We start from the raw sequence: 26,679 nt of genomic DNA, 5'->3' as shown, positions 1-26,679 counted from the left end.
GCAGTGTGCAGACGTAAGAATGAAGCTAAACATGCCACGAATGCTTTTCTCACTTAGGTCTTATGATGCTGGAAATGCTTTTGTGCTAAAAATTTTTGTTGTTGTTGTTAGAAATACATTGACGTAATGTAGTCTGGAAAAGCACTAATATTGGGCTATACTGGTTGATCCCAAGTGCTTAGCAGAATCCCTGAGAAGATCTTCGATTTACTGAAGTTCAGACCCCTGCCCTCTAAGTGTCAAGCACATTCTCCCTGCTTCATTAGAGTGGAAGTCTCTGGCATGCTTGATTTCATGTGAGCCCTGCATAAAAACAAGCAAACTTTGGGCAGAACACTTCCGGTTTCTTACTGCTGCGAAAGCAAATATTTAATCCCGTGTTTTGTGCATGGCATCCTCAGCTGCTGATCCGCCACAACACCTCACCGCAAGTTCTTCCCATGTTAAGTGTTCTTGTGTGTGCCTTAACAACATTCTTGCAATGTGGAGTATTTAAGCTAAGGCAGGCACAAGCATGAAGTGTTGATCACATATGTATGCATTCTAAAAGCACAGGCAAACTTGGATTAAAATACAGAAAAAGTTCAGGTAACTACAATCAAAGTGCAATGAAACGAAGTGACAACACGCCTCCATCGAGGGAACTCTGACCTAACTGCTTTTCAGCGCTGCTGAGCTTGGCTTAAGTAACCACATTGCGTGCACATGTGTGCCTCTGTTGGTGACACTCTAAGTGCTTCACATGCCCTCCGTTTGACAATGTAGTTGAAAAGGCATCTTTTCCAGAGAAACCCTACGACATCACATGACATGACGGCGTTCGCAGTGATCACTTCATGCTATAAAGCACATATCTACAGCTGAAGCCATCACACTGTGCAAACATCAACATGGTTTTGACGTACACGGTACAGTGGCTTCGGCTGTGATTTCCTCAAAGACACAGATCAGTTGGTAGTCAATGTTCCTCTTTCCACCTTATGTGTTCCTTATTCCTCCAATCTCTTTCCAAACTGATATAAAAAATTTAGTAGCATGAACCAGCTTGTACGAACCAGAATTCTAATCGATGCCACCATTGTCCTGTCATTGCAAATACTTACTCACTGAAAATGCACACGTTATGATGCAGTTAAGACCTTGTGAGAGTTTTTTGTTTTGGTCCTGGTGCTTGTTCTTGCAAAGATTGCGTCAGAGGAATTTTCTACTTCCGCAAGGGCTTCATACTTGGGACAGTGTACGCATCTTCGGTGAATGAAAGCTTGCCGACAAAGAATGCTAACATTAAATGAATATAGACACCTAATTTCTGAGGCTCGTTTTCTTCTGTACAATGATGCGGAAGACACTACCATGCATGAATCACCACTTGGTATTCGCCTATGACCGCTAAATAATTTATAATTGCATTTTTCTTTCATGCTGTTCCAGTTTCAACAACGATGCATACATGACCTATAACCACACTTTGACGTCACAGTCATCGTTCAGCTGAGGAAACCGATACCGAAAAAGCATGAGAAATAAATTCGATTATGAATTACTAAACAGTCGTAGGAGAATACCACATGGTAATTCATATATAATAATGCATTACGCATCATTACAAAGAAGAAAACACGTACACAAAAGTTAGTTGTGTGCACTCCTTTAAAGTGCTGATTTATGTTTGTTGGTGCATGACTGAAGAGGAGAAACAGCTTGGAGACAGGATGACAGAAAGAAGTGATACACACACGCACTGCATGACATTCACAGCACGTGTGCATCACTTTTTCCATTCATTCCGTCTCCAAGCTGTTTTGCTTTTGATTGTATTCCTAGCATCCCAAGGTGTCAACATGTGAACAGCTGGCTCACACAGAATGACATTGAACACTGCAGCAAACAGCACTGCCAGTGTCTGCATGGAAGTAGTATACTGCTATTTAAAAATGTGCCGCATTATCCCTGTGAGCAAAATTAAGGAAGGTGCAGTGCTCAGAAGGCCACCCAGTTGGAAATGTGTACTATCGTAAGCAAAAGTTAGACACCCCACCCCACCCCCTCCAGGTTTGGACTTGTGCAGCACTGTGAGTGGGGGCGGCACTTGACAAGCACTTCTGGTGTTGAGACAGGCCCACTGCACCAATCTCGACATCAGAAGTGCTATGTTAGGTGGCTCTTCCACGCAGAATAGCATGGGGTGGAACTTCGAGATGGGGATCTCTTACTTTTGCCCACAATAGTACATGTGTGATGCATATTGTGTTTCCCTCCCTGTACGGCTACCCTTCAGTGTGGCTTTGGATGCTAGTAAGCCACAGTTCTTCAGCAGTGTTCAGTTTTGCCCACGACTATGAAAGTACCTGCTGGAGAAGGCAGGTGCATGTCCCAGATGTTTTGTCATGCCTCATGCAGCCAAAATTACTTTTTATTTGAGACGACTCAACAACAAGCTCAAGAAGATGAACTGCCTTGCAAAGATTGCGTGAATCTGGTGGAGCGTAAACGAAGGAGCAAATGGCAGGTCAAGTGGTGTAATAAAGTCAACAAGAAACTGTTCATGGTAAAGCCAATCCTGGGCTAGTGGGAACTTGATATAGACACCATTTTTTAAGTTACTGCACAAACGCATGGAAGGGCAGCACATTTTTTCCAGGTCGGAAAATTGGTTTTTGAGAAAAGAAAATATCGCAGTATCCACACCTGAACCACACCTGAACCGTGCTGGGGATAAAGGAGGGAGTGAGAGAAGAAAGGAAGGAAGAGGTGCCGTAGTAGAGGAATAATTTCGACCACCTGTGGATCTTTAATGTGCACTGACATCACACAGCACACAGGCGCCTTTTGCATTTCGCCTCCATCAAAACGCGGTTGCCACGGCCAGGGTTGAAGCCGGATACAACGGCGAGCGCTCTGACCACTGAGCCACCACGGCGGGTTTTCCAGATTCGAGGGCCAATTTTCGGGGTGCGGCCCGTACAAGCGATGTGCAAAAAAAAAAATTTAAGCAAAAACACACCAGTCAGAGATTGACCGGCATTTATTCTGTGTTCAGTCGTCACTCGTGGACACTCGCAAAGTGTTCCGACTCTGAGCTGGTGCTATGCTCTGGTGCACGCTCATCCCACAAGAAGTCGGGCAGCATGTTCGATGTCAACGCGTAGCTGTAGTTCCGCATTTCCGTCCAAAGCAGAGCAGCTCTTCTTCCAGTTCAGGGAACTTGCGCGGCTTGCCTCGGAAAGCGCACTTTTTGCAGCTTGTTTTCTTCAATGTCTCCTTTTCGTTGCACCATCGTCGGACACACTTCTCGGCCACCTCAAATTTCATACCCGCCGCACGCTTGCCGTGTTCGAGAGATTTTTCTCAGCCGTATAGCCATTAAGATGCTTGCCAATCGTGCTAAAATTGAAAACACTCGATGGCAGCTCACGAAAGCTACAACTACGTGAACTAAGACGCTACCACAACTCCCGTGCCTTTGACAGCCGCAAAAACTGGAGCTGGTGATACTGACGCTGGTATGAATAGCGGGAACTCGCAGCAGAGGAAGAAGTTGGCGATGATGATAATGGATGGAAGGTAGGAGGGTCCCTTTGAAACTGGGTGATGGCAGTTGCCACCATGCTCTGCTTTTTTCTTTATTTTCGTTTAACTGTGCTTTAAGTTGTTAATAAAATTCGCCATTTTCTTTAAATACATCTTCCAACACTTTTAACCTGATGTCTCCTCTCTACTTTTGAGCCACCAAACTTCCAATCGCTTTTTGCTAATTTCCACCGCAGAATTATTTACATGACTATTGTTATCTCTAAAACCTAGGGCCTCAGGAAGAGTGACTGTGCCTGCATTGACAATGGGATGGATACCATCACATTTGAGTATGAGGTGTTCTATTGTTTCTACAGATTTACCACACATAGCGCATGTCTCAACTTCTTCGTCAAATTTCTTTTTATTGCTACGCGTTCTAGAACATCCTGACCCAGCTTCAAAGAGTTGGGCACTGCCTCTTGAGTTATCATAAGCGCTACCGTCCTGATCTACTGTTCCCAGTATCGACATAGTTCCACACTATGGTTCTTTTCTATTGAATTTTTCTAATTTTTACCTTCCGCGTTTTCAACCTGTCGTTTAATGCTCTGTACTTCTCCGCCCTCGTGTCTGGCATACTTACTGGTTAGCTTCCCAGTACTTTTCCGTCACTGTGAGTCAACGCTCTTTCTATAAAAGTATTTAAATACTTTAACTGCCCACCTGTTATCGTCCAATTTCCTCAGGCGTTCTTCGTATAGTACTTTACCCTGAGCTCCCCGTGCTTCGAACGATGCCCAGCCCATATGCCCCTGTACTGCCTCGTTTGTTGTTTTCCCGGGGGCACCTAGTGCTAATCTTCCAACAGCTGTCTGATTTACTTCTAATCTTGACTGAACTTCTGCCCTTAAGCACAGAACCGCATTCCAAAAAGTAAGCCCCGGCAACATTATTCCTTTTCAAATACCTCTCAGTACTTCATACCTGTTGTACCCCCACAATACCATATGTTCCATTATCCCGGCACCTCTTCGCCCTTTTGCCGTAACAGTGTTCGTACTTTTCCGTGTATATCTGTCCTTTGTATACCCATACCACGATATATTTGCATTCAGGTATTTCATGGCCTTGTATTGTAAGCACATGATCAGCTGTATCGGTGAAACACATCGCAACTCACTTAGTTCCACTAAAACTGAAGCCTAGAGCGTGTCCTTCGTCTCCACAACAATTAACCAGAGTTTGCAAATCTTCCTGGCTATTTGCTAACAGTACAATATTGCCGTGAAGTGGTGACTGCGATCCGGAGAGCAGGAAGACAGCTAAAATGGCGTCTTAACAAATCTCTTTATTTGGGCTGACTTGCACCCACAATGGACTGAATCACTAGGTGGCGGCTTAGCAACAAGCGTGCTCGGCAGTCGTTGGAACAGAATCTCCGCCACTCTCAGCCATACTCAATTTAAAGCTGATAGCGAACTTCCGAGATAAAGCGTGCAAACTTACTAGGACATCCTGGAACAACATAGAATCGGCTTCGCCGATGCAATCAATCGAGATAAATCTGGTCGCGTCTTGCATTGCAAACAAAGCGATATATAAAGCGGTGTGCCAGCAGCTTTGAAGAATGAACAAACAAACATTACAAAGATTCATGGCATTACTCCCCTCTCAAATAAGCATCGAACCGATGCTTTAAAATATAAGAAGACTAGAAATAAAACGCATTGGGAAAAATAAACACTCAGTGTGGAAACACAGCGTCCTTAGTTTTTAGCACCCATAATACGGCTTTATACGGACGACACGGACAACTTCTGGTTGCATGTGGTGCCACTGGGATGCAGTCATTTCGTCAGGGATGACTTCATAGTCCAGTTCACCTAGCCGTCGAACAACCTTGTTTGGGCCGAAATAGCGGCGCAAAAGCTTTTCACTCAATTCACGGTGGTGAATGGGCATCCAAGCCCAGACTGTCTCTCCTGGCTTGTATTCCGCATTGCGTCTTTGTAGGTTGTAGGGTCTGGCGTCGGTCCGCTGATGGTCTTTGATTCGTAATCAGGCAAGTCTTCGGGCTTCTTCTGCGCGTTGAAGGTAGGCAGCGACGTCAACTTCTCTTCTTCGGTAACGTTGGGTAGCATGGCGTCTAGCGTGGTCGTGGGCTGCCTGCAAATGACGAGCCTAAAAGGCATCACCTGGGTGGTCTCCGGCACTGTGGTGTTGAAGGCGAAGACAACGTAAGGCAGGATGACGTCCCAGGTCTTATGTTCGGCATCGACATACTTGCGAGCATATCTCCAATGGTGTTTTTCAGCACTCGGCAAGCCCGTTGGTCTGTGGATGGTATGCAGTTGTGCTCCAGTGGCTGATTTGGCTGTAACGCAGAATGGCTTGCGTCAGTTCCACCATGGATGCTGTTCCTCTGTCCGTGATGAGCACATCGGGGGCGCCGTGTCGTAGAAGAATGCACTCCACGAAAAATTTGGTGACTTCTGCTGCTGTACCATTCGGTAGGGCTTTTGCCTCGGCGTAGCGGGTCAGGTAGTCGGTCGCTATGATGATCCACTTATTTCCAGATGTTGACTTTTGGAGAGGGCCAAGCAAGTCCATGCCGATTGCTGAAAGGGTTTGAAAGGAGTTCAGAAATACTGCTGGTCGGGTGGGGGGGGGTCTTTCGTTGCTTACAATCTCGGCAGGTTTTCTCATAATGTGCGACATCGGCAGACAGTCGGGGCCAGTAATACTTGTCTTGAATTCGGCGGAGGGTGCAAGAAAACCCAAGATGTCCAGCTGTCGCCTCGTCGTGTGAAGCCTGAAGAACTTCTTCGCGCAGACTTGCATCTACAATTAGGAGGTAGGCTGTTTTGGTCACTGCGAAGTTCTTCACAAGGACATCATTCTGTGCACAGAAGGATGACAGTCCTCTCTTGAACGAGGCTGGGGATGAAGAAACATTGCCTTCCAAGTACTCAATGAGGCGTCTTAGGTCTGGGTGCGAGCATTGCTGCTATGCAAAAGAGCTGGAGCTGATCGGTCCCAGGAAGGCGTCCTCATTGTCGTCCGGCTGTGGTGCATCTACAGGGACTCGTGACAGGCAGTCGGCATCAGATTGCTTGCGTCCAGATTTGTAAACAACGGTGACGTCAAACTCCTGGAGGCGCAGGCTCCATCGAGCGAGGCGGCCGGAGGGGTCCTTCAAACTGCCTAGCCAGGACAGTGTGTGATCACTGACCACCTTGAACTCTCGTTCATACAGGTAGGGGCGGAATTTCGTTGTTGCCCAGATGATGGCAAGGCACTCCTTCTCAGTTGTCGAATAGTTAGCCTCGGCCTTGGACAGGTAACGGCTAGCGTATGCGATTACTTTCTCCTGTCCGTCAGTTTTCTGAACGAGGACGGCGCCTACGCCCACGCTGCTTGCGTCGGTATGAATTTCAGTCTTGGTGTTTTCATCAAAGTGTACGAGGATCGGTGGGGACTGTAAACGACGATGAAGTTCCTTGAAGGCTTCCAGTTGTGGCGCTTCCCATTTAAATGGCACTTGTCCCTTTGTGAGGTGGCTCAGAGAATCAGCGATGTGCGAAAAGTTCTTGACAAATCGTCGATAATAAGCCCACAGTCCAAGGAATTTGCACACAGCTTTCTTATCGGCTGGCAGAGGAAACAATGCGATAGCAGCTGTTTTTCTGCTTGTCTGGGTGTACTCTTTGCTAACAATGTGGCCAAGGAACAGCAGCTCTTTATAGGCAAAGTGGCACTCCTTTGCTTTCAAGGTTAGGCCGGACTACTTGATGGCGTCTAGTAATGTTCGAAGTCTTTTGAGATGCTCTTCAAAGTTCGAGGCGAAAACAATGATGTCATCTAAATATACCAGAGATGCAGCGATGGCGTAGAGGTAGAACATCCGCCTCGCGTGCAAGAGGACCGGGGTTCAAATCCTGGTGCCGCGCAATTCTCCACCGGGTTAAAAAAAAAACAAAAATCCGCGTGTCGATGGAATTGCATAACCAGGCCTGGAGTGCGGCCTTATCTCGGTGACCAGAACCGACAACGCACTCTCTCACCAGAGCAGGATTTGGCCACCCTGGTGTAGTACTTGCCCACAACCTTCTATGATCAAACCAATTAACCCTCGGCCCTCAGTCCCCAGCGGCTGCAGAGCAACTGACCACGGCGGCGGTCAGACCTGTGACGCAGCGGAGGGTGCTAAGAATCTCTGGCTCCGGACAGGCCGCCATTGGAATCTGAACCTGGCAACGTTTAACGCTAGAACTTTAGCTAGTGAGGCTAGCCTAGCAGTGCTGTTCGAGGAACTAGCGGGAATTAAATGGGATGTGATAGGGCTTAGCGAAGTTAGGAGGACAGGTGAGGCGTATACAGTACTAAAGGACGGACACATACTGTGCTATCGCGGGTTAGAGGGTAGACGAGAACTAGGTGTGGGTTTCCTCATTAATAAGGATATAGCTGGCAACGTAGAGGAGTTCTACAGTATTAACGAGAGGGTAGCAGCTATAGTAATTAGGCTGAATAGGAGGTACAAGCTCAAAGTGGTGCAGGCCTACGCACCCACATCCAGCCATGATGACCAGACCGTTGAAAGCTTCTATGAGGACGTAGAATCAGCAATGAATAGAGTAAAATCGCAGTACACTGTACTGATGGGCGACTTCAATGCGAAGGTGGGCAAGAAGCAGGCTGACGACCACGCGGTAGGTGACTATGGGATAGGCTCTAGAAATAGCAGGGGAGAGTTATTAGTCGAATTCGCGGATAGAAATAATTTACGGATCATGAATACCTTCCGCAAACAAGAAAACAGGAAGTGGACCTGGAAGAGCCCCAATGGTGAGATTAAAAATGAAATAGACCTCATACTATGCGCTAAACCTGGCATCATTCAGGATGTGGCCGTCCTCGGAAGGGTGCGTTGCAGCGACCATAAAATGGTAAGGTCTAGAATTAGCCTAGACTTGAAGAGGGAGCGGAAGAAGCTAGGGAAGAAGAAGACCATTAACGAGTTAGCCGTAAGAGGGAAAGCACAGGAGTTTAGGATAGCGCTGAAAAACAGATACTCGGCTTTAACTGAGGAAGATGATCTTGATGTTCATTCAATGCACGATAACCTGACATCAATAATTACGGAGTGCGCAGTAGAAGTAGGCGGTAGGACAGTTCGAAAAGATACCGGGAAGCTATCTCAGGTGACGAAAGATCTGATTAAGAAGCGCCAAAACATGAAGGCATCTAACACTACCGATAGAATAGAACTAACGGAGCTATCAAAGTTAATAAATAAGCGCAAGGTAGCCGACATAAGGAAGTTTAATATGGAGAGAATCGAGCATGCTCTAAAGAACGGAGGTAGCCTAAAAACAGTGAAGAGGAAACTAGGCATAGGTAAAAACCAGATGTATGCATTAAGAGACAAGCAGGGCAATGTCATTAGCAATATGGATAAGATAGTTAACGTAGCCGAAGAGTTCTACACAGACCTGTACAGTAGCCAATGTAATCATAACGCTAATGAGAAAGACAGCAGTGCACAGCAATGCGTCATCCCGCCAGTAACGAAAGATGAAGTAAAGAAAGCCTTAGAAGCAATGAAAAGGGGAAAAGCAGCTGGGGAGGATCAGGTAACAGCAGATCTGTTGAAGGATGGAGGGGACATCGTGCTAGAAAAACTAGCCACCCTGTATACGCAATGCCTTATGACCTCGACTGTACCAGAAGCTTGGAAGAATGCAAACATTATCTTAATTCATAAGAAGGGAGACGCCAAGGACTTGAAAAATTACAGGCCGATCAGCTTACTATCCGTTGCCTACAAAGTATTTACTAAGGTAATCGCTAATAGAGTCAGGGCAACGTTAGACTTTAATCAACCAAATGATCAGGCAGGCTTTCGTAAAGGATATTCTACAATAGATCATATTCACACCATCAATCAGGTGATAGAGAAATGCGCAGAATATAACCAACCTCTATATATAGCTTTCATTGATTACGAGAAAGCATTCGACTCAGTGGAAACATCAGCAGTCATACAGGCATTGCGTAATCAGGGGGTAGAAGAGCTTTATGTCAAAGTACTGGAAGATATATATAGCAACTGCACAGCTACTATAGTCCTCCATAAAGTCAGCAATAAAATTCCAATAAGGAAGGGCGTCAGGCAAGGAGACACGATCTCGCCAATGCTGTTCACCGCATGTTTGCAGGAGGTATTTCGAGGCCTGAATTGGGAACAGTTGGGAATAAGAATAAATGGAGAATACCTAAATAATCTGAGATTTGCTGATGACATTGCCTTGCTGAGTCACTCAGGAGGTGAACTGCAAATCATGATCAACGAGTTAGACAGGCAGAGCAGATCGATGGGTCTAAAAATTAACATGCAGAAAACCAAGGTAATGTTCAACAGCCTAGCAAGGGAACAACAGTTCACAATTGGCAGCGAGAGCCTAGAAATTGTGCCGGAATACGTCTACTTAGGGCAGGTAGTGACAGCTGATCCGGATCATGAGAGGGAGATAACTAGAAGGATAAGAATAGGGTGGAGCGCATATGGCAAATTCTCGCAGATCATGAGTGGCAGTTTACCAATTTCCCTCAAGAGGAAAGTGTACAACAGCATAATCTTACCGGTACTCACCTATGGGGCAGAAACGTGGAGGCTAACGAAAAGAGTTCAGCTTAAGTTAAGGACAACGCAGCGAGCCATGGAAAGAAAAATGATAGGTGTAACGTTAAGAGATCGGAAGCGGGCAGAGTGGGTGAGGGAACAAACACGGGTTAATGACATCCTAGTCGAAATCAAGAGAAAGAAATGGGCTTGGGCAGGGCATGTAATGCGAAGGCAAGATAACCGCTGGTCTTTAAGGGTAACGGAGTGGGTTCCAAGAGAAAGTAAGCGTAGCAGGGGGCGGCAGAAGGTTAGATGGGCGGATGAGATTAAGAAGTTTGCAGGCAAAGGGTGGATGCAGCTGGCAAAGGATAGGGTTAATTGGAGAGACATGGGAGAGGCCTTTGCCCTGCAGTGGGTGTAGTAGGGCTGATGATGATGATGATGATGAAATATACCAGACAAATTTGTCACTTGAAGCCTGCCAGCATTGTATCCATTACTCGCTGAAACATCGCTGGTGTGGACCAGAGACCAAATGGCATCACCTTGAACACGAAGAGGTCATCAGGAGTGATGAATGCGGTCTCCTCGCGATCTCTTTCACCGACCTGAATTTGCCAGTAGCCGCTCTTGAGGTCCATCGATGAAAAATACTTAGCATAGCATATCCGATCCAGTGTGTCGTCGATGTGGGGGAGGGGGTAGACGTCCTTCTTTGTTATGTTGTTCAAGCGGCGGTAATCAACGCAGAATCGAAGTGTGCTGTCTTTCTTCACTAGAAAAACCGGTGCCACCCATGGACTCTTCGATAGCTGAATGACGTCACCGCGAAGCATTTCTTGTACATGGTTCCGGATAGCTCTGCTGGAGAGGTCGGCCGTGCTGGTCGGTTAAAATGCGATGCTTGGCGATCGGCATTTGTTGGAGCTTCGGCGATGATGAAAAACACTCACTGTAGCTTCGAAGCAGATTGCGCATCTGGTCTTGTCTGTTTCGGAGCTGGACTGAGTTGATGTCAAAAGTGGGCGAGGTGGGCAAGGTGTTAATAAAGTGGGCGAGTTCTCTTGGTCAGGCAAATCTTCTGTGGATGGGTCGGAGAGAGCGAAGGAGTCTCGTGTGTCTGATGTTTCGTCGAAGAAAGCAATCGTCGTTCCTTTGTTAATTTGCCGGTATTCTTTGGTGAAGTTAGCCATTGCGGAAATGTTCTATGCCTCTTGCGATGCTGATTATAGGTCTAGAAGAAACTGCATGTTCACCTCGATGATGGCTTCAGTGTTACTGGCTTTCGTAGCGCCTACGGTGATGAGAACTCTTGAACAGGCTCGGATGCTCACTTATGCCTCCAGGACACTCAGGGCAACGTCATTTTCCAGAGTTCTCATTGAAGGGATGGCCTCATCCGTTGAAAGCGTCATCAGCTTGGATCACAGGACGATGATCGCCTGATGCACACTAAAGAAATCCATGCCCAAGATCACTTCGCGGGAACATTGCCGTAGCACAACGAAAGTCGCAGGATAGGTATGTCCTTTGACACTTACTCGCACTGTGCATCGACCTGATGGTGTAATGAGCTGGCCTCTGCAGTGTGAACTTGTGGGCCATCTCAAGTGGTCGTGACTTTCCTCAGCTGCACAGTGAATGTTCCTTTCATCACCGAGTAATCGGCTTCTGTATCGATTAGAGCGGTAACTTTCCTGCCGTCGATAACCACTTCTAAGTCGGATGTCCATTCTCTTGCATTGCATGTTGTTCTGGGCGTAGTGTTACGGCTTCGTCGGTTATGGGAATCGCGGGAAGTGCGTTTCATTGAAGCTTTTCTCGATGGTGGCGTCGTTTTGAAGGCGGTTTGCGTCATGGGTGGCGTCTTCATGCGGCATGGTCGTTGGAGGATCTTTGGCGTTTCGCTCCTAAGCAGTCTCACTTCCAGAGGTTGCTGTCTTTAATTTTCTCTACGGGGGCTGGGAGACCTTCCTCATACCGCGGCTCCGTAGTTGCGAGGCTGACGGCAGTGGTGAGCGCGAAATGCGGTTCGGCGCGTACTTCTCTCGACGTAGGTACTCGTCGATTTCTTGCGGGCGTTGGCCAAAGCGTGGTCATGGTGCGTCAACGGCAAGTCCACGAAAACTGATACATCTGTACGGGAAGTGACTAAGAATATGGCCAGCCTCACTGCTATGGAAGCACAACGGTCGGTTGTCGGAGGTCTCCAGGCGTCGCATTTCCAGGGGCTTGAGCGATCATAGGCTGGGCGGGCGGGGGCAGGGAGGCGACGTTCTGGAACAAGTGCTTCATCTTGGAGAGGACTTAAGAGGTATCGGAGAGGCTGAGGAGTGCGTACTGCAGCGGCCTGGGGTTCTGTGGCTGCCAGGGTGCCAAGTGCCTGTTGAATTTACACCCAGCACCTCCACCAGATGTCACGAAGTGGTGACTGCAATCTGGAAAGCAGCAAGATAGCTACAATTGCGTCTATACAAAACTCTTCATTTGGACTGACTTGCATCCACAATGGACTGAATCACTCGGCGGTGGCGTAAGTGCGAAAAGTTACTAGAACATTCCGGAACAACATGGAATCAGCTCCGCCTGGATGCGATCAATCGAGATAAATCTCATCGCATCTTGCATCACAAACAAAGCGATAAAGCGGCGTGCCGGTAGCTTTGAAGTATGAACATACAAGCACTGCAAAGATTCGTGGCAATATCATCCGCATACATTAAACCCAGTAGTCGTTGCTCAACGACCTTTCCGCCTAATCTGTACGACAGATTATAACCTACACTGCTTCCTTGTAGCCTTCTTTCCATATTCATCATATAAAGCACGAACAGCAGCGATCATAGAGGACAACCTTGCTTCAGCCCTTTGTGTACCATGACAGTTGTCGTACTCTTAATCCCTTCCCATGTTATTTCAACTTTATTTTCTCGATATACCCTACAGACAGAATAGAAATAGTAGAGCTATCAAAGTTAATAAATAAGCACAAGGTAGCCGACATAAGGAAGTTTAATATGGAGAGAATCGAGCATGCTCTAAAGAACGGAAGTAGCCTAAAAGCGGTGAAGAGGAAACATGGCATAGGTAAAAACCAGATGTATGCATTAAGAGACAAGGAGGGCAATGTCATTAGCAATATGGATAAGATAGTTAAAGTAGTCGAAGAGCTCTACACAAATCTATACAGTAGCTAGTGTAATCAGAATGTTATTGATAGAGACAGTAGCGCACAGCAATGCATCATCCCGCCAGTAACGAAAGAAGAAATAAAGAAAGCCTTAGGGGAAAAGCAGCTGGTGAGGATCAGGTAACAGCAGATCTGTTGAAGTATGCAGGGGAGATTCTACTAGAAAAACTAGCCACCCTGTATGTGCAATGCCTTATGACCTCGACCGTACCAAAAGCTTGGAATAGCGCAAATATAATCTTAATTGATAAGAAAGGAGACGCCCAGGACTTGAAAAATTACAGACCGATCAGCTTACAGTCCATTGCCTACAAGGTATTTACTAAGGTGATCGCTAATTGAGTCAGGGCAACCTTAGACTTTAATCAACCAAATGATCAGGCAGGCTTTCGTAAAGGATATTTCACAATAGATCATATTCACACAATCAATCAGATATTAGAGAAATCCGCAGAATAGAACCAAACCCTAACCCTATATATAGCCTTTATTGATTATGAGAAAGCATTTCACTCAGTGGAAACCTCAGCAGTCATACAGGCATTGCAGAATCAGGGTGCAGATGAGCCTTATGTCAAAATACTGGAAGATATATATAGGAACTGTAAATCTACCATAGTCCTCCATAAAGTCAGCGATAAAATTCCAATACGGAAAGGTGTCACGCAAGAAGACACGATCTCGCCAATGCTATTCAGCGCCTGTTTACAGGAGGTATTCCGAGGCCTGAACTGGGAACACTTGGGGATAAGAGTTAATGGAGAATACCTCAATAATCTGTGATTTGCTGATGACATTGCCTTGCTGAGTCACTCAGGAGATGCACTGCAAATCATGATCAATGAGTTAGACAGACAGAGCAGATCGATGGGTCTAAAAATTAACATGCAGAAAACCAAAGTAATGTTGAACAGTCTAGCAAGGGAACAGCAGTTCACAATTGGCAACAAGGTGCTGGAAGTGGTAAATGAATAAGTCTACTTAGGGCAGGTAGTGACAGCTGATCCAGATCATGAGAGGGAAATAAGTAGAACGATAATAATGGGGTGGAGCGCATATGGTAGGTTCTCTTAGACCATGAATGGCAGTTTACCAATATCCCTCACGAGAAAAGTGTACAACAGCTGTACCTTACCGGTACTCACCTGCGGGGCAGAAACATGGAGGCTAACGAAAAGAGTTCAGCTTAAGTTAAGGACAACACAGCGAACGATGGAAAGGAAAATGATAGGTGTAACGTTAAGAGACCGGAAGCAGGCAGAGTGGGTGAGGGAACAAACGCGTGTTAATGACATCCCAGTCAAAATCAAAAGGAAGAAATGGGCTTGGGCAGGGCATGTGATGCGAAGGCAAGACAACCGCTGGCTCTTAAGGGTAACGGATTGGATTCCAAGAGAAGGCAAGCGTAGCAGGGTGCGTCAGAAGGTTAGGTGGGCGGATGAGATTAGGCGTAGGGTGGGCGCAGCTGGCAAAGGACAGGGTTAATTAGAGAGACATGGGAGAGGCCTTTGCCCTGTGGTGGGTGTCAGGCTGATGATGATATTTCCTGTAGAAAATCAGTCACCTCATGACCGTTACCTTCATCTTTTAGTATGTTCCACAGGAGTTCCCTGTTCATGTTGTAGTTTGCACCGCTTATGTCCAGGGAGGCTAAATACAGAGGTCTCTTTTTCCACCTTAGCTATTTCTATGCATTGGGTAAGCATGAACAGGCTATCATCTGAGCGCCTACCCCTTTTGAACCCGTTCTGAAGTTCTCTGAGTATTCTATTACTTTTTACCCATGACTGCATTTTAATTTCACCACCGGCATCGCCAGCCTGTATATACTAACTGATGTTATCATAATCAGTCGGTAGGATTTTATATTCATCTTATCTTTTTTCCCTTTATAAATCAAATTCATTTTACTCTGTCTCCAGCTGTGCAGAATTTGCTTATTTGTTATGACTGCCTCTAATGCTTTTATCAGCATTTCTTTGCTTCTTGGGCTAAGTTCATTAATCAGCTTGATTGGAATTTCGTCTATCCCTGCGGATGTGCATTTAGGAATATTTTCTTCCACCTTTTTCCGGTTAAGACAGGTCAGTTATAAGTTGGTTTCTATTGTGCAGTCCTGTGTTGCTTCCTCATTTGGGAAGATTAGCCTATCATCGTGCCTAAATAACTCAGCTATAACTGATGTAATGTAGTTCACAGCATCGTCTCCCTCTGTCATGACGCAGCTGGCGTACATCGTCGTAAGGCGGGAGGAGGGCCGCCGAGGGGGAGCAGGGGAACGCGCCGACAAAAGGGAGAGGCTCTCATGGCGGCGTCGCGCCCGAGTTTCGGGAGCCTCGGCCTAAGCGAGGAGGAATGGTCTGATCAGACATATGTGTCGTAAAGGGTTTCTCTCCGCTCGTTGTGGCATGTTCCTAGTTAACCACGGCAGCTTGCTCGATGGGCCAGCGCCGGAGGCGAGCGGGCATCTGGGCACCCTAGGCCAGAGCGGCTAACAGGACGCATGTGTCGTAAATGGTTTCTCTCCCCTCGTTGTGGCATGTTTCTAGTTAGCCGCGGCAGCTTGCTCGATAGGCCAGCGTTGGAGGCGAGCGGGCATCCGGGCACCCTAGGCCAGAGCGGCTATCAGGACACGTGTGTCGTAAAGGGTTTCTCTCCCCTCGTTGTGGCATGTTTCTAGTTAGCCACGGCAGCTTGCTCGATGGGCCAGCGCCGGAGGCGAGCGGGCGTCTGGGCACCCTAGGCCAGAGCGGCTAATAGGACGCATGTGTCGTAAATGGTTTCTCTCCCCTCGTTGTGGCATGTTTCGAGTTAGCCAGGGCAGCTTGCTCGATGGGCCAGCGTTGGAGGCGAGCGGGCATCTGGGCACCCTAGGCCAGAGCGGCTAACAGGACGCATGTGTCGTAAATGGTTTCTCTCCCCTCGTTGTGGCATCTTTCTAGTTAGCCACGGCAGCTTGCTTGATGGGCCAGCGTTTGAGGCGAGCGGGCATCCGGGCACCCTAGGTCAGAGTGGCTAACAGTGATGCATGTGTCGTAAATGGTTTCTCTCCCCTCGTTGTGGCATCTTTCTAGTTAGCCACGGCAGCTTGCTCGATGGGCCAGCGTTGGAGGCGAGCGGGCATCCGGGCACTCTAGGCCAGAGCGGCTAACAGTGACGCATGTGTCGTAAATGGTTTCTCTTCCCTCGTTGTGGCATGTTTCTAGTTAGCCACGGCAGCTTGCTCGATGGGCCAGCGTTGGAGGCGAGCGGGCATCCGGGCACCCTAGGCCAGAGCGGCTAACAGGACACGTGTCGTAAATGGTTTCTCTCCCCTCGTTGTGGCATGTTTCTAGTTAGCCACGGCAGCTTGCTCGATGGGCCAGCGTTGGAGGCGAGCGGGCATCCGGGCACCCTAGGCCAGAGCGGCTAACAGTGACGCATGTGTCGTAAATGGTTTCTCTCCCCTCGTTGTGGCATGTTTCTAGTTAGCCACGGCAGCTTGCTCGATGGGCCAGCGTTGGAGGCGAGCGGGCATCCGGGCACCCTAGGCCAGAGCGGCTAACAGGACACGTGTAGTAAATGGTTTCTCTCCCCTCGTTGTGGCATGTTTCTAGTTAGCCACGGCAGCTTGCTCGATGGGCCAGCGTTGGAGGCGAGCGGGCATCCGGGCACCCTAGGCCAGAGCGGCTAACAGGACACGTGTCGTAAATGGTTTCTCTCCCCTCGTTGTGGCATGTTTCTAGTTAGCCACGGCAGCTTGCTCGATGGGCCAGCGTTGGAGGCGAGCGGGCATCCGGGCACCCTAGGCCAGAGCGGCTAACAGTGACGCATGTGTCGTAAATGGTTTCTCTCCCCTCGTTGTGGCATGTTTCTAGTTAGCCACGGCAGCTTGCTCGATGGGCCAGCGTTGGAGGCGAGCGGGCATCTGGGCACCCTAGGCCAGAGCGGCTAACAGGACGCATGTGTCGTAAATGGTTTCTCTCCCCTCGTTGTGGCATGTTTCTAGTTAGCCACGGCAGCTTGCTCGATGGGCCAGCGTTGGAGGCGAGCGGGCATCCGGGCACCCTAGGCCAGAGCGGCTAACAGGACACGTGTCGTAAATGGTTTCTCTCCCCTCGTTGTGGCATGTTTCTAGTTAGCCACGGCAGCTTGCTCGATGGGCCAGCGTTGGAGGCGAGCGGGCATCTGGGCACCCTAGGTCAGAGTGGCTAACAGTGACGCATGTGTCGTAAATGGTTTCTCTCCCCTCGTTGTGGCATCTTTCTAGTTAGCCACGGCAGCTTGCTCGATGGGCCAGCGTTGGAGGCGAGCGGGCATCCGGGCACCCTAGGCCAGAGCGGCTAACAGGACACGTGTCGTAAATGGTTTCTCTCCCCTCGTTGTGGCATGTTTCTAGTTAGCCATGGCAGCTTGCTCGATGGGCCAGCGTTAGAGGCGAGCGGGCATCCGGGCACCCTAGGTCAGAGTGGCTAACAGTGACGCATGTGTCGTAAATGGTTTCTCTTCCCTCGTTGTGGCATCTTTCTAGTTAGCCACGGCAGCTTGCTCGATGGGCCAGCGTTGGAGGCGAGCGGGCATCCGGGCACCCTAGGCCAGAGCGGCTAGCAGGACGCATGTGTCGTAAATGGTTTCTCTCCCCTCGTTGTGGCATGTTTCTAGTTAGCCATGGCAGCTTGCTCGATGGGCCAGCGTTGGAGGCGAGCGGGCATCCGGGCACCCTAGGTCAGAGTGGCTAACAGTGACGCATGTGTCGTAAATGGTTTCTCTCCCCTCGTTGTGGCATCTTTCTAGTTAGCCACGGCAGCTTGCTCAATGGGCCAGCGTTGGAGGCGAGCGGGCATCCGGGCACCCTAGGCCAGAGCGGCTAACAGTGACGCATATGTCGTAAATGGTTTCTCTCCCCTCGTTGTGGCATGTTTCTAGTTAGCCACGGCAGCTTGCTCGATGGGCCAGCGTTGGAGGCGAGCGGGCATCCGGGCACCCTAGGCCAGAGCGGCTAACAGTGACGCATGTGTCGTAAATGGTTTCTCTCCCCTCGTTGTGGCATCTTTCTAGTTAGCCACGGCAGCTTGCTCGATGGGCCAGCGTTGGAGGCGAGCGGGCATCCGGGCACCCTAGGCCAGAGCGGCTAACAGTGACGCATGTGTCGTAAATGGTTTCTCTTCCCTCGTTGTGGCATGTTTCTAGTTAGCCACGGCAGCTTGCTCGATGGGCCAGCGTTGGAGGCGAGCGGGCATCCGGGCACCCTAGGCCAGAGCGGCTAACAGGACACGTGTCGTAAATGGTTTCTCTCCCCTCGTTGTGGCATGTTTCTAGTTAGCCACGGCAGCTTGCTCGATGGGCCAGCGTTGGAGGCGAGCGGGCATCCGGGCACCCTAGGCCAGAGCGGCTAACAGTGACGCATGTGTCGTAAATGGTTTCTCTCCCCTCGTTGTGGCATGTTTCTAGTTAGCCACGGCAGCTTGCTCGATGGGCCAGCGTTGGAGGCGAGCGGGCATCCGGGCACCCTAGGCCAGAGCGGCTAACAGGACACGTGTAGTAAATGGTTTCTCTCCCCTCGTTGTGGCATGTTTCTAGTTAGCCACGGCAGCTTGCTCGATGGGCCAACGTTGGAGGCGAGCGGGCATCCGGGCACCCTAGGCCAGAGCGGCTAACAGGACACGTGTCGTAAATGGTTTCTCTCCCCTCGTTGTGGCATGTTTCTAGTTAGCCACGGCAGCTTGCTCGATGGGCCAGCGTTGGAGGCGAGCGGGCATCCGGGCACCCTAGGCCAGAGCGGCTAACAGGACACGTGTCGTAAATGGTTTCTCTCCCCTCGTTGTGGCATGTTTCTAGTTAGCCACGGCAGCTTGCTCGATGGGCCAGCGTTGGAGGCGAGCGGGCATCCGGGCACCCTAGGCCAGAGCGGCTAACAGTGACGCATGTGTCGTAAATGGTTTCTCTCCCCTCGTTGTGGCATGTTTCTAGTTAGCCACGGCAGCTTGCTCGATGGGCCAGCGTTGGAGGCGAGCGGGCATCCGGGCACCCTAGGCCAGAGCGGCTAACAGGACGCATGTGTCGTAAATGGTTTCTCTCCCCTCGTTGTGGCATGTTTCTAGTTAGCCACGGCAGCTTGCTCGATGGGCCAGCGTTGGAGGCGAGCGGGCATCCGGGCACCCTAGGTCAGAGTGGCTAACAGTGACGCATGTGTCGTAAATGGTTTCTCTCCCCTCGTTGTGGCATCTTTGTAGTTAGCCACGGCAGCTTGCTCGATGGGCCAGCGTTGGAGGCGAGCGAGCATCCGGGCACCCTAGGCCAGAGCGGCTAACAGGACACGTGTCGTAAATGGTTTCTCTCCCCTCGTTGTGGCATGTTTCTAGTTAGCCACGGCAGCTTGCTCGATGGGCCAGCGTTGGAGGCGAGCGGGCATCCGGGCACCCTAGGCCAGAGCGGCTAACAGTGACGCATGTGTCGTAAATGGTTTCTCTCCCCTCGTTGTGGCATGTTTCTAGTTAGCCACGGCAGCTTGCTCGATGGGCCAGCGTTGGAGGCGAGCGGGCATCTGGGCACCCTAGGCCAGAGCGGCTAACAGGACGCATGTGTCGTAAATGGTTTCTCTCTCCTCGTTGTGGCATGTTTCTAGTTAGCCACGGCAGCTTGCTCGATGGGCCAGCGTTGGAGGCGAGCGGGCATCCGGGCACCCTAGGTCAGAGTGGCTAACAGTGACGCATGTGTCGTAAATGGTTTCTCTCCCCTCGTTGTGGCATCTTTCTAGTTAGCCACGGCAGCTTGCTCGATGGGCCAGCGTTGGAGGCGAGCGGGCATCCGGGCACCCTAGGCCAGAGCGGCTAACAGGACGCGTGTCGTAAATGGTTTCTCTCCCCTCGTTGTGGCATGTTTCTAGTTAGCCACGGCAGCTTGCTCGATGGGCCAGCGTTGGAGGCGAGCGGGCATCCGGGCACCCTAGGCCAGAGCGGCTAACAGTGACGCATGTGTCGTAAATGGTTTCTCTCCCCTCGTTGTGGCATGTTTCTAGTTAGCCACGGCAGCTTGCTCGATGGGCCAGCGTTGGAGGCGAGCGGGCATCCGGGCACCCTAGGCCAGAGCGGCTAACAGGACACGTGTAGTAAATGGTTTCTCTCCCCTCGTTGTGGCATGTTTCTAGTTAGCCACGGCAGCTTGCTCGATGGGCCAGCGTTGGAGGCGAGCGGGCATCCGGGCACCCTAGGCCAGAGCGGCTAACAGGACACGTGTCGTAAATGGTTTCTCTCCCCTCGTTGTGGCATGTTTCTAGTTAGCCACGGCAGCTTGCTCGATGGGCCAGCGTTGGAGGCGAGCGGGCATCCGGGCACCCTAGGCCAGAGCGGCTAACAGTGACGCATGTGTCGTAAATGGTTTCTCTCCCCTCGTTGTGGCATGTTTCTAGTTAGCCACGGCAGCTTGCTCGATGGGCCAGCGTTGGAGGCGAGCGGGCATCTGGGCAACCTAGGCCAGAGCGGCTAACAGGACGCATGTGTCGTAAATGGTTTCTCTCCCCTCGTTGTGGCATGTTTCTAGTTAGCCACGGCAGCTTGCTCGATGGGCCAGCGTTGGAGGCGAGCGGGCATCCGGGCACCCTAGGCCAGAGCGGCTAACAGGACACGTGTCATAAATGGTTTCTCTCCCCTCGTTGTGGCATGTTTCTAGTTAGCCACGGCAGCTTGCTCGATGGGCCAGCGTTGGAGGCGAGCGGGCATCTGGGCACCCTAGGTCAGAGTGGCTAACAGTGACGCATGTGTCGTAAATGGTTTCTCTCCCCTCGTTGTGGCATCTTTCTAGTTAGCCACGGCAGCTTGCTCGATGGGCCAGCGTTGGAGGCGAGCGGGCATCCGGGCACCCTAGGCCAGAGCGGCTAACAGGACACGTGTCGTAAATGGTTTCTCTCCCCTCGTTGTGGCATGTTTCTAGTTAGCCACGGCAGCTTGCTCGATGGGCCAGCGTTAGAGGCGAGCGGGCATCCGGGCACCCTAGGTCAGAGTGGCTAACAGTGACGCATGTGTCGTAAATGGTTTCTCTTCCCTCGTTGTGGCATCTTTCTAGTTAGCCACGGCAGCTTGCTCGATGGGCCAGCGTTGGAGGCGAGCGGGCATCCGGGCACCCTAGGCCAGAGCGGCTAACAGGACGCATGTGTCGTAAATGGTTTCTCTCCCCTCGTTGTGGCATGTTTCTAGTTAGCCATGGCAGCTTGCTCGATGGGCCAGCGTTGGAGGCGAGCGGGCATCCGGGCACCCTAGGTCAGAGTGGCTAACAGTGACGCATGTGTCGTAAATGGTTTCTCTCCCCTCGTTGTGGCATCTTTCTAGTTAGCCACGGCAGCTTGCTCAATGGGCCAGCGTTGGAGGCGAGCGGGCATCCGGGCACCCTAGGCCAGAGCGGCTAACAGTGACGCATATGTCGTAAATGGTTTCTCTCCCCTCGTTGTGGCATGTTTCTAGTTAGCCACGGCAGCTTGCTCGATGGGCCAGCGTTGGAGGCGAGCAGGCATCCGGGCACCCTAGGCCAGAGCGGCTAACAGTGACGCATGTGTCGTAAATGGTTTCTCTCCCCTCGTTGTGGCATCTTTCTAGTTAGCCACGGCAGCTTGCTCGATGGGCCAGCGTTGGAGGCGAGCGGGCATCCGGGCACCCTAGGCTAGAGCGGCTAACAGTGACGCATGTGTCGTAAATGGTTTCTCTTCCCTCGTTGTGGCATGTTTCTAGTTAGCCACGGCAGCTTGCTCGATGGGCCAGCGTTGGAGGCGAGCGGGCATCCGGGCACCCTAGGCCAGAGCGGCTAACAGGACACGTGTCGTAAATGGTTTCTCTCCCCTCGTTGTGGCATGTTTCTAGTTAGCCACGGCAGCTTGCTCGATGGGCCAGCGTTGGAGGCGAGCGGGCATCCGGGCACCCTAGGCCAGAGCGGCTAACAGTGACGCATGTGTCGTAAATGGTTTCTCTCCCCTCGTTGTGGCATGTTTCTAGTTAGCCACGGCAGCTTGCTCGATGGGCCAGCGTTGGAGGCGAGCGGGCATCCGGGCACCCTAGGCCAGAGCGGCTAACAGGACACGTGTAGTAAATGGTTTCTCTCCCCTCGTTGTGGCATGTTTCTAGTTAGCCACGGCAGCTTGCTCGATGGGCCAGCGTTGGAGGCGAGCGGGCATCCGGGCACCCTAGGCCAGAGCGGCTAACAGGACACGTGTCGTAAATGGTTTCTCTCCCCTCGTTGTGGCATGTTTCTAGTTAGCCACGGCAGCTTGCTCGATGGGCCAGCGTTGGAGGCGAGCGGGCATCCGGGCACCCTAGGCCAGAGCGGCTAACAGGACACGTGTCGTAAATGGTTTCTCTCCCCTCGTTGTGGCATGTTTCTAGTTAGCCACGGCAGCTTGCTCGATGGGCCAGCGTTGGAGGCGAGCGGGCATCCGGGCACCCTAGGCCAGAGCGGCTAACAGTGACGCATGTGTCGTAAATGGTTTCTCTCCCCTCGTTGTGGCATGTTTCTAGTTAGCCACGGCAGCTTGCTCGATGGGCCAGCGTTGGAGGCGAGCGGGCATCCGGGCACCCTAGGCCAGAGCGGCTAACAGGACGCATGTGTCGTAAATGGTTTCTCTCCCCTCGTTGTGGCATGTTTCTAGTTAGCCACGGCAGCTTGCTCGATGGGCCAGCGTTGGAGGCGAGCGGGCATCCGGGCACCCTAGGTCAGAGTGGCTAACAGTGACGCATGTGTCGTAAATGGTTTCTCTCCCCTCGTTGTGGCATCTTTGTAGTTAGCCACGGCAGCTTGCTCGATGGGCCAGCGTTGGAGGCGAGCCAGCATCCGGGCACCCTAGGCCAGAGCGGCTAACAGGACACGTGTCGTAAATGGTTTCTCTCCCCTCGTTGTGGCATGTTTCTAGTTAGCCACGGCAGCTTGCTCGATGGGCCAGCGTTGGAGGCGAGCGGGCATCCGGGCACCCTAGGCCAGAGCGGCTAACAGGACACGTGTCGTAAATGGTTTCTCTCCCCTCGTTGTGGCATGTTTCTAGTTAGCCACGGCAGCTTGCTCGATGGGCCAGCGTTGGAGGCGAGCGGGTATCCGGGCACCCTAGGCCAGAGCGGCTAACAGTGACGCATGTGTCGTAAATGGTTTCTCTCCCCTCGTTGTGGCATGTTTCTAGTTAGCCACGGCAGCTTGCTCGATGGGCCAGCGTTGGAGGCGAGCGGGCATCCGGGCACCCTAGGCCAGAGCGGCTAACAGGACGCATGTGTCGTAAATGGTTTCTCTCCCCTCGTTGTGGCATGTTTCTAGTTAGCCACGGCAGCTTGCTCGATGGGCCAGCGTTGGAGGCGAGCGGGCATCCGGGCACCCTAGGTCAGAGTGGCTAACAGTGACGCATGTGTCGTAAATGGTTTCTCTCCCCTCGTTGTGGCATCTTTGTAGTTAGCCACGGCAGCTTGCTCGATGGGCCAGCGTTGGAGGCGAGCGAGCATCCGGGCACCCTAGGCCAGAGCGGCTAACAGGACACGTGTCGTAAATGGTTTCTCTCCCCTCGTTGTGGCATGTTTCTAGTTAGCCACGGCAGCTTGCTCGATGGGCCAGCGTTGGAGGCGAGCGGGCATCCGGGCACCCTAGGCCAGAGCGGCTAACAGTGACGCATGTGTCGTAAATGGTTTCTCTCCCCTCGTTGTGGCATGTTTCTAGTTAGCCACGGCAGCTTGCTCGATGGGCCAGCGTTGGAGGCGAGCGGGCATCCGGGCACCCTAGGCCAGAGCGGCTAACAGGACACGTGTAGTAAATGGTTTCTCTCCCCTCGTTGTGGCATGTTTCTAGTTAGCCACGGCAGCTTGCTCGATGGGCCAGCGTTGGAGGCGAGCGGGCATCCGGGCACCCTAGGTCAGAGTGGCTAACAGTGACGCATGTGTCGTAAATGGTTTCTCTCCCCTCGTTGTGGCATCTTTCTAGTTAGCCATGGCAGCTTGCTCGATGGGCCAGCGTTGGAGGCGAGCGGGCATCCGGGCACCCTAGGTCAGAGTGGCTAACAGTGACGCATGTGTCGTAAATGGTTTCTCTCCCCTCGTTGTGGCATCTTTCTAGTTAGCCACGGCAGCTTGCTCAATGGGCCAGCGTTGGAGGCGAGCGGGCATCCGGGCACCCTAGGCCAGAGTGGCTAACAGTGACGCATATGTCGTAAATGGTTTCTCTCCCCTCGTTGTGGCATGTTTCTAGTTAGCCACGGCAGCTTGCTCGATGGGCCAGCGTTGGAGGCGAGCGGGCATCCGGGCACCCTAGGCCAGAGCGGCTAACAGTGACGCATGTGTCGTAAATGGTTTCTCTCCCCTCGTTGTGGCATCTTTCTAGTTAGCCACGGCAGCTTGCTCGATGGGCCAGCGTTGGAGGCGAGCGGGCATCCGGGCACCCTAGGCCAGAGCGGCTAACAGTGACGCATGTGTCGTAAATGGTTTCTCTTCCCTCGTTGTGGCATGTTTCTAGTTAGCCACGGCAGCTTGCTCGATGGGCCAGCGTTGGAGGCGAGCGGGCATCCGGGCACCCTAGGCCAGAGCGGCTAACAGGACACGTGTCGTAAATGGTTTCTCTCCCCTCGTTGTGGCATGTTTCTAGTTAGCCACGGCAGCTTGCTCGATGGGCCAGCGTTGGAGGCGAGCGGGCATCCGGGCACCCTAGGCCAGAGCGGCTAACAGTGACGCATGTGTCGTAAATGGTTTCTCTCCCCTCGTTGTGGCATGTTTCTAGTTAGCCACGGCAGCTTGCTCGATGGGCCAGCGTTGGAGGCGAGCGGGCATCCGGGCACCCTAGGCCAGAGCGGCTAACAGGACACGTGTAGTAAATGGTTTCTCTCCCCTCGTTGTGGCATGTTTCTAGTTAGCCACGGCAGCTTGCTCGATGGGCCAGCGTTGGAGGCGAGCGGGCATCCGGGCACCCTAGGCCAGAGCGGCTAACAGGACACGTGTCGTAAATGGTTTCTCTCCCCTCGTTGTGGCATGTTTCTAGTTAGCCACGGCAGCTTGCTCGATGGGCCAGCGTTGGAGGCGAGCGGGCATCCGGGCACCCTAGGCCAGAGCGGCTAACAGGACACGTGTCGTAAATGGTTTCTCTCCTCTCGTTGTGGCATGTTTCTAGTTAGCCAGGGCAGCTTGCTCGATGGGCCAGCGTTGGAGGCGAGCGGGCATCCGGGCACCCTAGGCCAGAGCGGCTAACAGTGACGCATGTGTCGTAAATGGTTTCTCTCCCCTCGTTGTGGCATGTTTCTAGTTAGCCACGGCAGCTTGCTCGATGGGCCAGCGTTGGAGGCGAGCGGGCATCCGGGCACCCTAGGCCAGAGCGGCTAACAGGACGCATGTGTCGTAAATGGTTTCTCTCCCCTCGTTGTGGCATGTTTCTAGTTAGCCACGGCAGCTTGCTCGATGGGCCAGCGTTGGAGGCGAGCGGGCATCCGGGCACCCTAGGTCAGAGTGGCTAACAGTGACGCATGTGTCGTAAATGGTTTCTCTCCCCTCGTTGTGGCATCTTTGTAGTTAGCCACGGCAGCTTGCTCGATGGGCCAGCGTTGGAGGCGAGCGAGCATCCGGGCACCCTAGGCCAGAGCGGCTAACAGGACACGTGTCGTAAATGGTTTCTCTCCCCTCGTTGTGGCATGTTTCTAGTTAGCCACGGCAGCTTGCTCGATGGGCCAGCGTTGGAGGCGAGCGGGCATCCGGGCACCCTAGGCCAGAGCGGCTAACAGGACACGTGTCGTAAATGGTTTCTCTCCCCTCGTTGTGGCATGTTTCTAGTTAGCCACGGCAGCTTGCTCGATGGGCCAGCGTTGGAGGCGAGCGGGCATCCGGGCACCCTAGGCCAGAGCGGCTAACAGTGACGCAGGTGTCGTAAATGGTTTCTCTCCCCTCGTTGTGGCATGTTTCTAGTTAGCCACGGCAGCTTGCTCGATGGGCCAGCGTTGGAGGCGAGCGGGCATCCGGGCACCCTAGGCCAGAGCGGCTAACAGGACGCATGTGTCGTAAATGGTTTCTCTCCCCTCGTTGTGGCATGTTTCTAGTTAGCCACGGCAGCTTGCTCGATGGGCCAGCGTTGGAGGCGAGCGGGCATCCGGGCACCCTAGGTCAGAGTGGCTAACAGTGACGCATGTGTCGTAAATGGTTTCTCTCCCCTCGTTGTGGCATCTTTGTAGTTAGCCACGGCAGCTTGCTCGATGGGCCAGCGTTGGAGGCGAGCGAGCATCCGGGCACCCTAGGCCAGAGCGGCTAACAGGACACGTGTCGTAAATGGTTTCTCTCCCCTCGTTGTGGCATGTTTCTAGTTAGCCACGGCAGCTTGCTCGATGGGCCAGCGTTGGAGGCGAGCGGGCATCCGGGCACCCTAGGCCAGAGCGGCT

General features: G+C 51.8%; 1 protein-coding gene across 3 annotated transcripts in view; it reads left to right on the top strand.

Annotated features, from left to right (window-relative positions):
* LOC144106209 (uncharacterized) overlaps positions 1–26,679 on the top strand; it is a 39,296-nt gene that overhangs the window by 4,381 nt on the left and 8,236 nt on the right. The gene's annotated exons all lie outside the window — the stretch shown is intronic.

The sequence above is a fragment of the Amblyomma americanum genome, chromosome 10, assembly GCF_052857255.1.
Source record: "Amblyomma americanum isolate KBUSLIRL-KWMA chromosome 10, ASM5285725v1, whole genome shotgun sequence".
Lineage (NCBI taxonomy): Eukaryota > Metazoa > Arthropoda > Arachnida > Ixodida > Ixodidae > Amblyomma > Amblyomma americanum.
This window is presented reverse-complemented; position numbering and strand designations above follow the sequence as displayed.